Source organism: Aquila chrysaetos, chromosome 1 (assembly GCF_900496995.4).
Source record: "Aquila chrysaetos chrysaetos chromosome 1, bAquChr1.4, whole genome shotgun sequence".
NCBI classification, from domain to species: domain Eukaryota; kingdom Metazoa; phylum Chordata; class Aves; order Accipitriformes; family Accipitridae; genus Aquila; species Aquila chrysaetos.
The window spans coordinates 85,295,683-85,307,780 of NC_044004.1; the positions used below are offsets into that span (position 1 = coordinate 85,295,683).

Sequence of the window (12,098 nt, forward strand, 5' to 3'; positions counted from 1 at the left end):
TTGGTTTGCTCTTCTCTGCTCAGTGCTCCACTCTCTCAGTCACTCTGTGGACACGGCAGGTGGAGATCCTGCGGCATCGTCTGCTTCACTCTGGTAATGGATGGCATTCTGGGAAGAGTACTTCGTGTAGGAAATAACAGGGAAAGCACTAGCAATGGATGCGCTGTTTATGAAGCAGGCTTGGACTCAGAGGATGTATTTTTAGGAAACGGGTGACACGAAATGGTAGCGTACGAAAAGGTGAGTATGTAGCCAAATGTCTTGAATCTTCCTCCAGTGGGAGGACCGAGCTAAAAAAGAAGGTGTTTCTGTGGAAAAAACTCCCCACCTTGGCTTCGCACGTTGCTCCTTGGCGTCAGTAAAGCTCCTTATTTTTGTGACAACGGGAAAGGAAGAATTTAAGTTGTGACAGATAGAAAACGGACTGGCCTGTGAGAGGCGTAGTTGACACCTACGCCTGGCTGAGAGGCACCAAAAACCGGCTAGACAGGTATAGGGACTGTTGAGATACATGTGAATAATTGTGATCAATTTTGACCTACTCAGTAATGAAAAATGAAGGAATGGATGATTAGATGGTTCTGTTTGTTAAAGTATTTCATTCACTTTGATGTTGTGAAAGCATACAACTTACCTAAATTAACGCCCCAAACCGCTCCACTAAAAAGAGTAGAATTGCTCCCTTTAGGGCATGAAGTGAAGCACAGGTATGACTCCCTGCACAGTGACAGCCTAATGCTGTGGTTATAGAGCAGCAGCACTAGGAAACACAACGACCTCCAAATAATACCACTGCGACCTTATACCTACTAAAGAGGGTACCCTACTGCCTGTACTGTTAAGTCTAAAAGTTACAGTGTGCTGCATAAAGAGACTGAAATAGATGTGTTGGAAAATTACCTGAAAGCAGATGAGTTTTAAAACTTAATCATCTGTCTCACTGAAAATTTGAGATAGTTTCCCCAGTGATTTTATACGACACCGTTTTAAGTTGAAAAAGATGTATTTGTATTGACATTAAGCCATCTAACAGAAGCGGCTACCTCCCACCCACAAAGAGTTACTGCTGGGACAGGTGGTGCCTTGATATTCGTGGAGTGAAATACCTCAAAAATTAGGCTTGAGGTAGGAACTTAAGGGCAGTGCAGAAGTGCTACCGTGGAAAGTAAGGTTTGCAAGGAGCCTAAGTGAGTCCAGAGGTCAAGTCAAATATCACCTTTGAGTTCCTGAAGCGCTCTAAAAAGAGCAAAACTTCTTTTTATATAGTTCAGAGGAAGAAACTTGAGGTTCCATCTGTTTCATGTCATAACTAAAGTAAGTTTTAAATAGCGTTCATTTGTAATCCTCCAAAGGCATTCTGTGAGAAAATGATTTGGAAAATATTTTGTATCTTGGATCTCCAGCTGAACTGTTAACTAAATTACATTTGGAAGACGAACTTCTGCTCTTAATCCCAGCCATCCATTCAAAACGGTTGAAATAGTGCAGAGCAAAGTTTGGTTTCTTTATTTTTGTTGCTGGTGATCAATGAAATAGGCCCAGTTTGATTTTCAGATCCCACCAGAGACACGCAGCGTTGGCAATTAGGAAATGTGCTTCTTTTACAAGTGCCCACCGAAAAACAGAAAACATGGGATGCGAGAGCAAGAATTCGCTTCAAAGGTGCAAGATCCATTGCTGCATGAGAAAAGATTTGCTTTTGTTCTTAATTTTTTTCCTTGAATAAGTTATTAGCAGAGAGGGATTTAGCAGAAGGCCAATACAGTCCTTTCTGTAGTACTTACATAAACAGATAGATATTTGTAAGATTGCATTCCTGACCTTTTTTTTTTTTTTTTTTTTTTAAATGTAAGGGGTAGTATAGGAGAGATTATCCCTGTTAAACTGTAGTGATTCTTTGTGTTTAGAATTCAATCACGTGTTTCTCTTTATGGTGGAATAAATACTAAAACGCAAAGAAAATCCTCAAAATAATCACATTACAACTTTATTTATCGAATTACTGTGATTACAAAAAACAGTTTCCAAGCACATAATCGCAAACTGTATTTAAAAATGACTCTTAAATGCTGATCTGCATGTTTCATGTGTGTTCTCTGTTCTGGCTTCCAGTGTTGTATGCCACTAGCAAGTCAGAGTAGGATAGACCAGCTATCCTCTGTGTATTTATAGCCCTCTGGCTGTATCACCATTAGCCTTTAGGAATACTAAGTGCCACAACCACAGCAATCAAAGCTTTTATTAAACATATAAATGTTTAAATGCAAAGAATCGCTATTTAAGTATGTTCTAATAGCATGAATGGGGCATAATTAATAGGAGGGTCATTGTTATGCTATCCCTACGTGTCTGGCTCTAAGGCGAGAAGGTCGGGAGGCTGGTTGCCACTGCTCTCAGCTCGGCTATTGCGACGTGTGTTGTCACAGCTCCGCGCCGGCAATGACGCTGGGGAGAATAGCCTGCAGCTGTGAGGCCTCACGCTGGTGCAGTGCTGATCACGTCAGTCACCGTGATCTTCAGCTTGGCTGAGACCTTGGGGCGATGTCTGCAGACCACATAATGGGTTTGTGAGTGCAAGTGAATTTTCCGTCTCCTCTGGAGAGATTTTTAGATTCTCAGAAACAGAAGAAGTTGAAAATTAGTGCCTCAGAGACCATGAGTCTAAGTTTCTGAATTGTGTAATGGCATAAAATTGTGGTAATACAGGTCTGATTGACGCTCTTGACAGAGCTTTATTGCATTTGGGTGGCATGGTGCAGGACCACTGTAAATAACAACCCTGAGCACTGCAACCCACGAACAGGTACTGTTTTGTTCACCGTAGTGCGACCTCCTTGCATGCTCTGCTCTGAGCCTAAAGAGATATGTTGCCTCTAGGAAAGGACAGGGCCATCACACTTTCTGTACATGGAGTAATGTATTTATTGCGAGGCCTCTATGCTCACTGGGGAGGTTTTCTTTCCCCCACTTCGGGCAGAAAGCCTGCGAGTGGAAGCACATTCCTTTGCACAGTACGTTTTTGAGCGACTATGTGGCAGGCTAAGCACGTGCTCCTAGTCACCAGATGCGGAGATCTAGTACCTACTGTGCTTCAGCAGCCAATTACTCAAACCCATAATATTTTTGCTTCTGAAATTAACCACTTTATGAATTATACAAAAGGAAATGATCAGTGTTGACAGCTGATTCTTTTAAATAGAATGTAATCAAAAACATCATTAAAAACACGCCTGGAGTTCACCATTCCACAGTGCTGACTCTCATCAAGTTTTGAAATGTTATTAGCAATAGCATATCTTTCCTAAGATTCATAATTTTCCAGGTATTGCTCTGTCTTACTCAATAAATCTCAATTTCTCCTCCTCAGAAATAATTATGATTCCTGGGCACTGCACCAAAATTTGCAGATGTTTTGAAGATGTCCTGATCAGCAGAGATTAGGACATGAGTCTTTTAAACTTTATTCTATAGATACTGCATCCCTGAAACTTGATTGTATTAACTGTTAGACAGTCCAGTACAAGGAAGCAGAAATTACTGCCTGTTAATGAACAACTTTGTTTCAATGCTGACTATTAAGGAAAAAAAAACCAAACAAACCCAAAACCCCACCAATCTTGATGTCTTCAGAGAAATCTGTGTGGTGCTGCTGGAAACTGAACATAATAGAGGTATTGTTTAGCTCTGGTTTTAGTCATCTCTGGTTTTAGCTTTAGGGTGATAAGAATTTTTACCTTGCAGAGGTAAAAACAACTTTTTTTAAAGCTTCGGTGAGGGTGATCCAGCTCACTTTGATAATAAACTTGCTTTTTCTGTGTTTACTCGCTACTTGAGAATATTACAGGATCCAACGTACATGCTTTTGAGTCTGTTGTTAAGTCAGTCCCTTGCCGTGCTCCTCAGTTGCAAAGATGTACCGCACATGCTACCCTTACCTGTGAGTTTTTCGGAGCTTTCCTCAAGCTTTCTTTTTCCTTGAAGATTGTGTGCATGTCCTTGAAGTAACAGTATTGGCGTTGTTTTGAGGAGTCTCTGGAAATGAACTTTTTATCATCTTTTTGAGAGTTCCTTCCCTCTCTCTGTCTCTGAATGTTTACTCTCAGCATTTATTAAGTCGTACTTTATTTATTTACCTTTCCTTTTCACTGCTGGGATGATACCAACACTGAAGGCCCATGCAGACTGATCAGCCTGCAGACCTTGCCACCGAGGTCCCGTTAACTTGTGCAAGAGCAGAGCGAGTCGGAGCCGAGGGTTTCTGGAAACGTTGTCCTTGACCCGCTGCTTTGGTTGGGTCCGCTTTGGCCTTTGCCTGTGGAGCTTGTACTGGTGACCAGTGGCAGATAGTCAGCTCCCTGGAGACTACACGTTATGGTTTTCTGTATAAAGCCGGGCCGTGTTATAGGTAATGTGTTTTACAATGTTGGCAGTAATGATATGATTTATCATGCTCAACATGAAAAATGCATTCCCTTACATAAAACAACCTGTATGAGGTTAATTATAAAATGTTGATTGCAGCCTGCAGAACAGTTTTCCAGCTTCATAACTGCTTTCTCTTTTTATCTTTAATTTTGACTTTACAATCTGCCAGTCTTACCCCACAACTGTTTGCTCTTTAAAAGGATGCACCCATTTTTATATGTGTGGAAAAATACCTGAATTACTTTCCTCATGAAAATCGATGTTTGTTGTAGCCCTGGGTTTAATAATTAAACTCTCTTTACTGTTCAGTACTTCAAGTAATATTTAATAGCTCTGGTTGTTAAAACCCATGTCACACAGTGAAAGGCAGTTAAGGCAGCTGATTAAATGAAAATGACTAGTATGAATTCTTAAAAATGTAAACAAGAAAAAAGTGAACATAAACTGAATGTTCACTGGCACTTGAATATGTCCCCGGGCATAAAAGACGTGTATATGACTTAGGCAATGGTGTCTTATAAAAAATGGCTTTCACACTCCAGTAATCCCAGATCAGTAACCTGTGTACCATTCCTAAACTTGAGGGCCTTTAGGCTTAAGTTTTTTTTCTGACCAGTCTTTTTTTTGTTTGACTTTGAAATGTTCAGTACTGGCTTTTCCAGATGCCAGCTCCCTTCATCTGTTCTACCTCATCCTCCCATTCTTTTTACAGCTGCTGCAATAAAACCAATAGTCACTGGATCCCCAATAAGGAAACAGTGACAGGTCATTATGCTATGTTTCTAGGTTCGTGTGCCTGGCGATTCAGAAGACACAGCTAAGCATAAGTTTTTGTATTCTCCATGTAGCATTTCTGTTTTGGTTTTTTTTTTGTTTGTTTGGGGTTTTGTGTTTTTGTTTTTTGTTTTTGTTTTTTTTTTAATGCTGTCAACCATATTTTTGTAAGTGAGCCAACATCCTTTTGGGTGATGTGTGCGCTAGTGCAATTGATAACATCTGATTGATTCCACTTCATTATTACACTTTTAAACCTCCCATTTGCAAGCATCTTGCTATATTTATCGTAAAGAGGCTCTACATTGTGTTTCCTTCTTGTAACATACTCATGAAAAATGCTTTGATTATCCAGGAGTGTCAGTGTGTCAGCCCGTTAGAGCCCCGTGTGTGTCTGTGGTGTATGGTGCACAGACGCTCAGAGCAGGAAGTTGTGAAGGAGGCTCATCTGATTGGAAAAGGGCCAAAAAATGCTGAAGACTTGAAAGAAATGATTCAGTTTCAGGATTTTTCCTTATAAATCTTGATGCTGCTTTGGAAAACTGCCATAGGGAATCAGAGGTGTTGGTTAAAGAACAAGACACCTTAGCTGTACCCTTTTATACGCCCTTAAGAGATGCAGGGTGTCTCCCGCCATTTATTCCCTTGGAGCCGCAAACCAAGCAGTTTTTCCTCACAAATTCAGGTACATGACAATTGTCAGGCCTTTTGCTGGCAGTTAAATGCTTAGCAGTTAAATGGCAGTGTCCAGAGCTGAAATGGTTGCACTGGGTCCCTGGGATGTTTTGTTGATGTTTTAAAAGGGCTTAGTATTGCAGTTGTCATGAGCCGCTTTATTTGTGTGACTGTGTTATAATTCTCGATAAGGAAAGTTTTGGTTTCGGTTTCTTCTGTGGCATTTTTTGTTGACTTGTTTTTACGATTTTTAAGGTTCAAATCCTTGCTGGGAAGTATGTGAGTATCAGGATGTCAGAGGGGAGGTCTTGAAAGGCAAATTCTCTGTTTCTCTAGACCTCCAGCACTGCCTAGGTAGAGTCCGCTGTGTCTCTGAGCATCCCTGTGCTTCCTGTAAATTATTACCTGCCTCACACGCTTGCCTCGCAAACATAATATAAAAGGAAGATTATGACGCACTCAGATAATAGAAAGGTGAAATAACGTCTATCAGTCTGTCCTAGGTAAATTATTAGGACCACGTGTGATAGAGACTTTGAGACTCTTGAATTTTCCGTAGTCGATCAGGAGGGAAAAAAGTTTATTATAATTATTGTTATCTCTGTGGCTCTCCTTGGCATTTCCCTCTTTTTTTGCCTGCCTTTATCAACTTCTGGATCACACCGTGCATCTTCGCAGGGTGCTTGTCGGGGCACAGCGAGGTCCGGTGCTCGCCGACGGCTGGGCAGCAAGCGGGGGGATGCCGTGGCATGTGGGGCAGGGGCTTCACCAGCCAGGGCCTGGCCCGGCTGTGGGCTGCTCGTCTTCCCGTCCTTCCCCAGCCAGCATCTCTGCCTGGGCTGACTGCTTCAGCCAGCGAGATGCGACGGTCCCCACGCAGTCGGTGTGAGGAAGGTAGCTTCCTCCGACTTCTAGTCTCGAGCCACCCAGAGACTGGTCCTTGCCGCCCAGGGTGTATGCTGGGGCTGGGTCTGACGCTGGACTATCGCTTGTGACACAGGCTTGCGAGGTGTGAATAGGACGCAAGCCTTCCTGCCGGAAAGGTGGCGAAGCAGACACTTTTTTATCGAGTTTTTATCATCTGCGTTAGTTACGTATTATCAATACTATATTAAATTCTGTAATAGCAAACAAGAAAGTGCTTGGGGAAGAGTGTTTATCATCTTACGTGTTGTATTGTAGCAACTGATTTTGCCTACTGTAATGACAACTAAGAAGGACTTTGTGTCCCATAAAGTTTATGGTTTGATATGAATGTTTGTGTTAGATATTGCACTTCAAAATCATTGAAAAGTGTTTCTGGGAGTTTGTCTAGTTTCTTTTCCAGAACATTCTTGGGGTTTTTGGATGGAGGTTGCCAAGACTTTTCTTTGTAGAGAAATCGCTTTAATTGGAAGTTGTATCCTTACAAAAATCTGATAGTGGCAATGCTTCCCTAAGTGAGGACCCAGGTCCATGTGGGGAAAGTGGCCGGGGGGAAGTCAGGAGGAAAGTTTCCTTCTCCACCAGTGCCGGGAACGCATGCGGGGCTCAGCACAAAACTGGACTTTTTTGGCTCTCATGGACGTTTAATTAAATTCTCGACAATTATACCAGCGAGTGGATGCTGTTCATTGAATGCAGCTGAGCAGGATACAGTGAAGCCCGGTGAGGCCATGGAAGAGAAATGCTAGGCCATGTGCTACCATAACCTCAGTCATTTCTTACAAATGGATAAGGTACAAGGCTAGGTAATGACCTGCAGGGTCTGTTTTATGGCTGTCTCATCACTGGTGAGGTGGCTTTTGATGATATAACAAAGGAGTATTTTGTATAAATGATAGAGCTACTCAATGAAGTGGTGAAATGTTTACTTAGCTGCAAGCGGTGGACTTCCTTGTAAATTATCGGGTCCTTCCTATACAAGATTATTGCTTGTCTTGAACAGTGCAGCAGATAATAGCTTGTAATAACATAATAGGACAGTAAGCAAGTTGTTCTTTGTATTACACAAAGAAAAGCATTTAACCTTGCTTTTGCCATTACTTTGAGTGACAGGAGCATTGCTACTTCCATGATTATTTTAAATGCTGTCTCAGACAAGAGTACAGCTTGTCTCAGAGAGCTGAACTCCATCTGTGGCATGATATGGCACGTTTTCACAGTGATTTGCTTTGAGAACGAGAGACATCCGTGGCTATATTAAACACCTTTTCAAATATATCTGCAGAAGATTGCCATAATTGGGATGAACTTCAGCAGGACAAAGCTTTGTGGCTATGGTTTCCTGAAAATAGTATCGCAGCTGCTTTCTTGACACAGAGCTCTTCGTCCATGAAAGACCACAGTCTCCTCATTCTCTATAGCCTATTAAAAAAAAATGACAATGCTTTTTGCTGTGAATAATGCCACTTGTTGGAATCAAACTGTTTTACAGAAGCACATCGGTTTTACTGCCAGATACTCAAAGCAGTAAGTTGACGCAGAACAGCCCAGCCCCAGGTAGGCTCACCGACAGAGTCAAGGTTTCCTACCAGTCCAGCCCCCCCTAACCAGAGCTGCCATATCCTTGGACTTCCTTGCATTTCAGATGTGGGATTATAAACTGAGGGACAATCAGCTCTGACCTGTCTGTTTGCAGCCTTCCCCCTGTCACACGTACTCTCGTCACCTGTCATGTATTGGCACTTTGGAATTGTCCAAAGGTCTCTCCATCATCACCCTGCGGTGCCATAAAGGAAACAATAGGGGAAGCTCAGGATGCCTTTTAGCAGGAAACTTCTTTCTTGACAACCTTGTTGGCATACATGTGAAGGGAATGGACTTCAGGGGAACCAGGAGCTGCCGGCTCCGACTTGCGGGGCTGGGCTTTCACGTGTCAGCCTTTGGAAAGTGCTTTTGTGCCTTTCAGTGCAGCTTTAGATGTGGAAAGCATGCTTTCCGTCAGGTTCACGTTCAGCAATTGCATCTGTACTGTTCGCTTCTCCCTTCTGCACAGTCCTGTCCTTTTCTCCCTTAGCAGCTGCTACTTTGCCTGGAAAGCGCTGATGGAACAATTTACTGACACGTGCTTAATTTTTTAAGCTACTCTGGGTTATAAATCTGATCTGTGACTTTTCTATTTTGCGTTTAAGCATTCACATCTTATTCCAGCCTCTCCACATGTGTGTTGAGGTAAATAAGCACCAGAAGTGTAGCAAGGTTTCGTATTTGTGGAGGAAAAGCAATCAGTATTTGGAGATGTAAATTTACAGGTCAAAGATTATGAATCAATGTCTTTGGGGGGGTGAGGGGGGAACTCCAAAACTGTACTAGAAAAATTGCTGGCTGGTCCACTATGGCAGCTTGTGTATTGTTAGGTGCGATTACCTCGAAACCTAGAGGCTAGGTTTCCGTTACGGGAAGCATTACAGAAATGATATCTCAAACAAATGGTGAATGTGTAATATGTGTTTATATACATAGAAAAAACTATTAATGATTACAGCTTTTAATACAGATATTGCATATGTTCCACATGTGTAATTTATACCAGAAAATTAAGTTTAATTATTTTACTTGATGTAATGAATAAATAAAGAAGCCAATAATAATGTTTTTCAAAAATCATTAAAAACAATTAAAACTTAAAGTTGACTTAAAATATAATTTCTAAATAAATAAATATTTATATGGTTGGGATTCATGTTTGTAATCCCTAAGGCAAAAAAAAAAGTTTATATACCATTAACGAGCTTACTTTGTGGTGAAAGCAAATGCTGAAGGCATGCCTAAACACTGTTGCTTTTCTTCCATGGTAAAAATCTGAATGATAATAATGCGCATGCTGTCATAATTAGTTTACTGAGTTGTTTGCCTTTGCACCGGGCGGGTAACACTTCTTTTCAATTAAATACCATCTTGCAATGTAAAGTAACAACAGCATGTGAAGGAGCTGTGGCTCAGAGGATCCTCATCTGTGAGAGCCCGTGTTTCTGAGAGGATGGATTTGAAATACTAACGTGTGACACGGCTTGATGAATTTTTGCATAATATTGTGCGTATTTGGCATTTCTGAGTTGTCTGACATGGTTCCTAGGTGATGTAATGGTCATCTAGGAACACTGGAGGATATTGAGGTGATCAAGAAACTAGAACAATTTTCCAGAATTAGACTTCCAGTGCTTGGCAGCTCGCTCGCAACCTGTATAAACTTGCAGTGGTGAAAAGCTTCAGTTAATTAAAGTCCCACCCTGCTCAATTATGACTCAAGGACGTCAGCCAGTTCAGTAAATGAAATAATGCGCCTCTCCTCCTCTGGAACCAAAGCTTCCAGTAAGTCAGTGGGAATTTGCCTGATTAAACAGTTACAATCAGTCCTGTACTAGAATGATCATGTTTCTTTACAATTAATCGATTTTATTTTCTTTTAAAATACAACTCTGGAAGGTAGAACTATTTCAGGATCATGTAGGTGAACTCATATACGAGAGCATTAGAAAGCCCATAAACAGAAAAACAAGTGATGAACAAGCTTGCGTACATTCACTTGAAGGCTTATTCAAGGCTTATTTGAACCGTGAGACAGAAAAATTATGGGAGTTACGCACCATTCAGCTGCATGGAAGAAATAAGCAGAACTCTAACCAAGTGTGGAATAGCGGAGAATAACATTTGTTTAAGTATTTCCAGGTGGGTCAGACTAGAATGGCTTCTCCTAGGGAAAATCATGCCTCATAAACTTTTCAGTTAATAGAACTGTAGATAAAGTTGATTCAGAATGAATAATTTAGTTTGATTTTTTCAGAACTTTTTTCCAGAAAATAGCCATATGATCAGAAGCCAAGGTTTCTTACTAAAAATGAAGCATGTGTATAGCTGGTTACAGAGCAAGGAGAAGGGCATATGATCCTTACGAGAGCCACACTAACTCCAGCATGGCATTTTCAGATCCAGGGAGCTGATTATGCCTCCCTCTTAGGTAGAAGGTTGACTTTTTTCAGAGCTGTTGTCTGTAAGAGGATGAGCTGATCTGATGGCAAATCAGTATTGCTCTTTGAGCCTTTTTCTTAGGTTCACTTGCACTGAAATGGGAGCAAGACTTCAAGGCCGTGTGTTTGGACAAACTGTGGATGGTGCTGCACGTAGAAACTTCCCTGTGTTATTTGAGGTTGTGAAAAGGAGGGTGTTACTCTGCCAGGCATTTCTCCTGAATGATACCAAAGTGATGGAGAGATTAATTGGTAACTTGAGGGTGGGCAACCGCATGCTGTGCTGGGAAGGGGAGAAGCGGTGTCCTGTGCTGTGGCCTTTGAAGTCTTGTTCATCTCCTTGCAGCTAAGCTGAGGGGAAGCCCGTGCAGTCAATCCCAGTCTTTCAGATGAGGAATTAGTTTTTCACTGTTTTTTTTTTTTTGTTCTCGAACTCTGCAGGCTGTATTTTGTGTATGGAGCGCTGAAATTGCTGAATGTTTTCTGAGTAGCATCTCAGGATTTTTGAAGCAATTACTTGGATTTTTGTGAAACAGGCGTTTCATAAACCATCAAACAGGTACAGATCTTGTTTCTTAGAGGTGTGTTTGAGATTTCTTAAACTTTGGCAGCGTCTGGCAACACCAGTCAGAGCGATTTTGTGGGGGGTACATTGCTTGAGGTTTCTTGAGCTGTGAAAGCTGAGGAACATTGCTTTTTTTTGGGCACAAACCTGATTGCTGCAGAGAGAAGAATAAGCATAGGAGATGTGAACTTTTCATACAGATCTGATGCAATTGCTCATTTAGCATCTGGTGTAACGACTTAATTCCTGTAGAAAAAAGTATTTCGGTAGATAACTTTGTCATGTTGTGGGCAGTCAAAGCAGGATGTGAGTTGGCATGGGTCTGAGCATCAAAACAGGACAAAGTAATTCTAACTTGTGGAGGTAACAAAATCTCTTCCTTTTTCAATAGCTCCATGACAAGTTCTTTTGCATAGATAGCTGTCTGAAGAGCCATGCGTTACTTGAGTTGCGGACATGTAGCTGTATTCTGAACTTCCCCTGGTGTCCTCTTGGGCCCTGTCCGTTTTAAGGTGCTGTCTCTTGAGTTAAGTGGTACACTGCAAAGGACATACGTGGCTCATTGAGAGCTTGGGTGGATGGAGCATATTGCTTGCCCTTTGAACTTGCCCTTTGTCTCATTTAGCATCATTTAATTACCAGTACAACATTCAGCTGGAGACTGATAATTATTGGCATTGACGGTCTAGTTGCATTAACAACAAGCACTG

At 41.5% G+C, this 12,098-nt stretch overlaps 1 protein-coding gene across 2 annotated transcripts in view; it reads left to right on the plus strand.

The window, feature by feature from the left end:
• CFAP299 (cilia and flagella associated protein 299) overlaps positions 1 to 12,098 on the plus strand; it is a 232,971-nt gene that overhangs the window by 142,982 nt on the left and 77,891 nt on the right. The window lies entirely within an intron of this gene.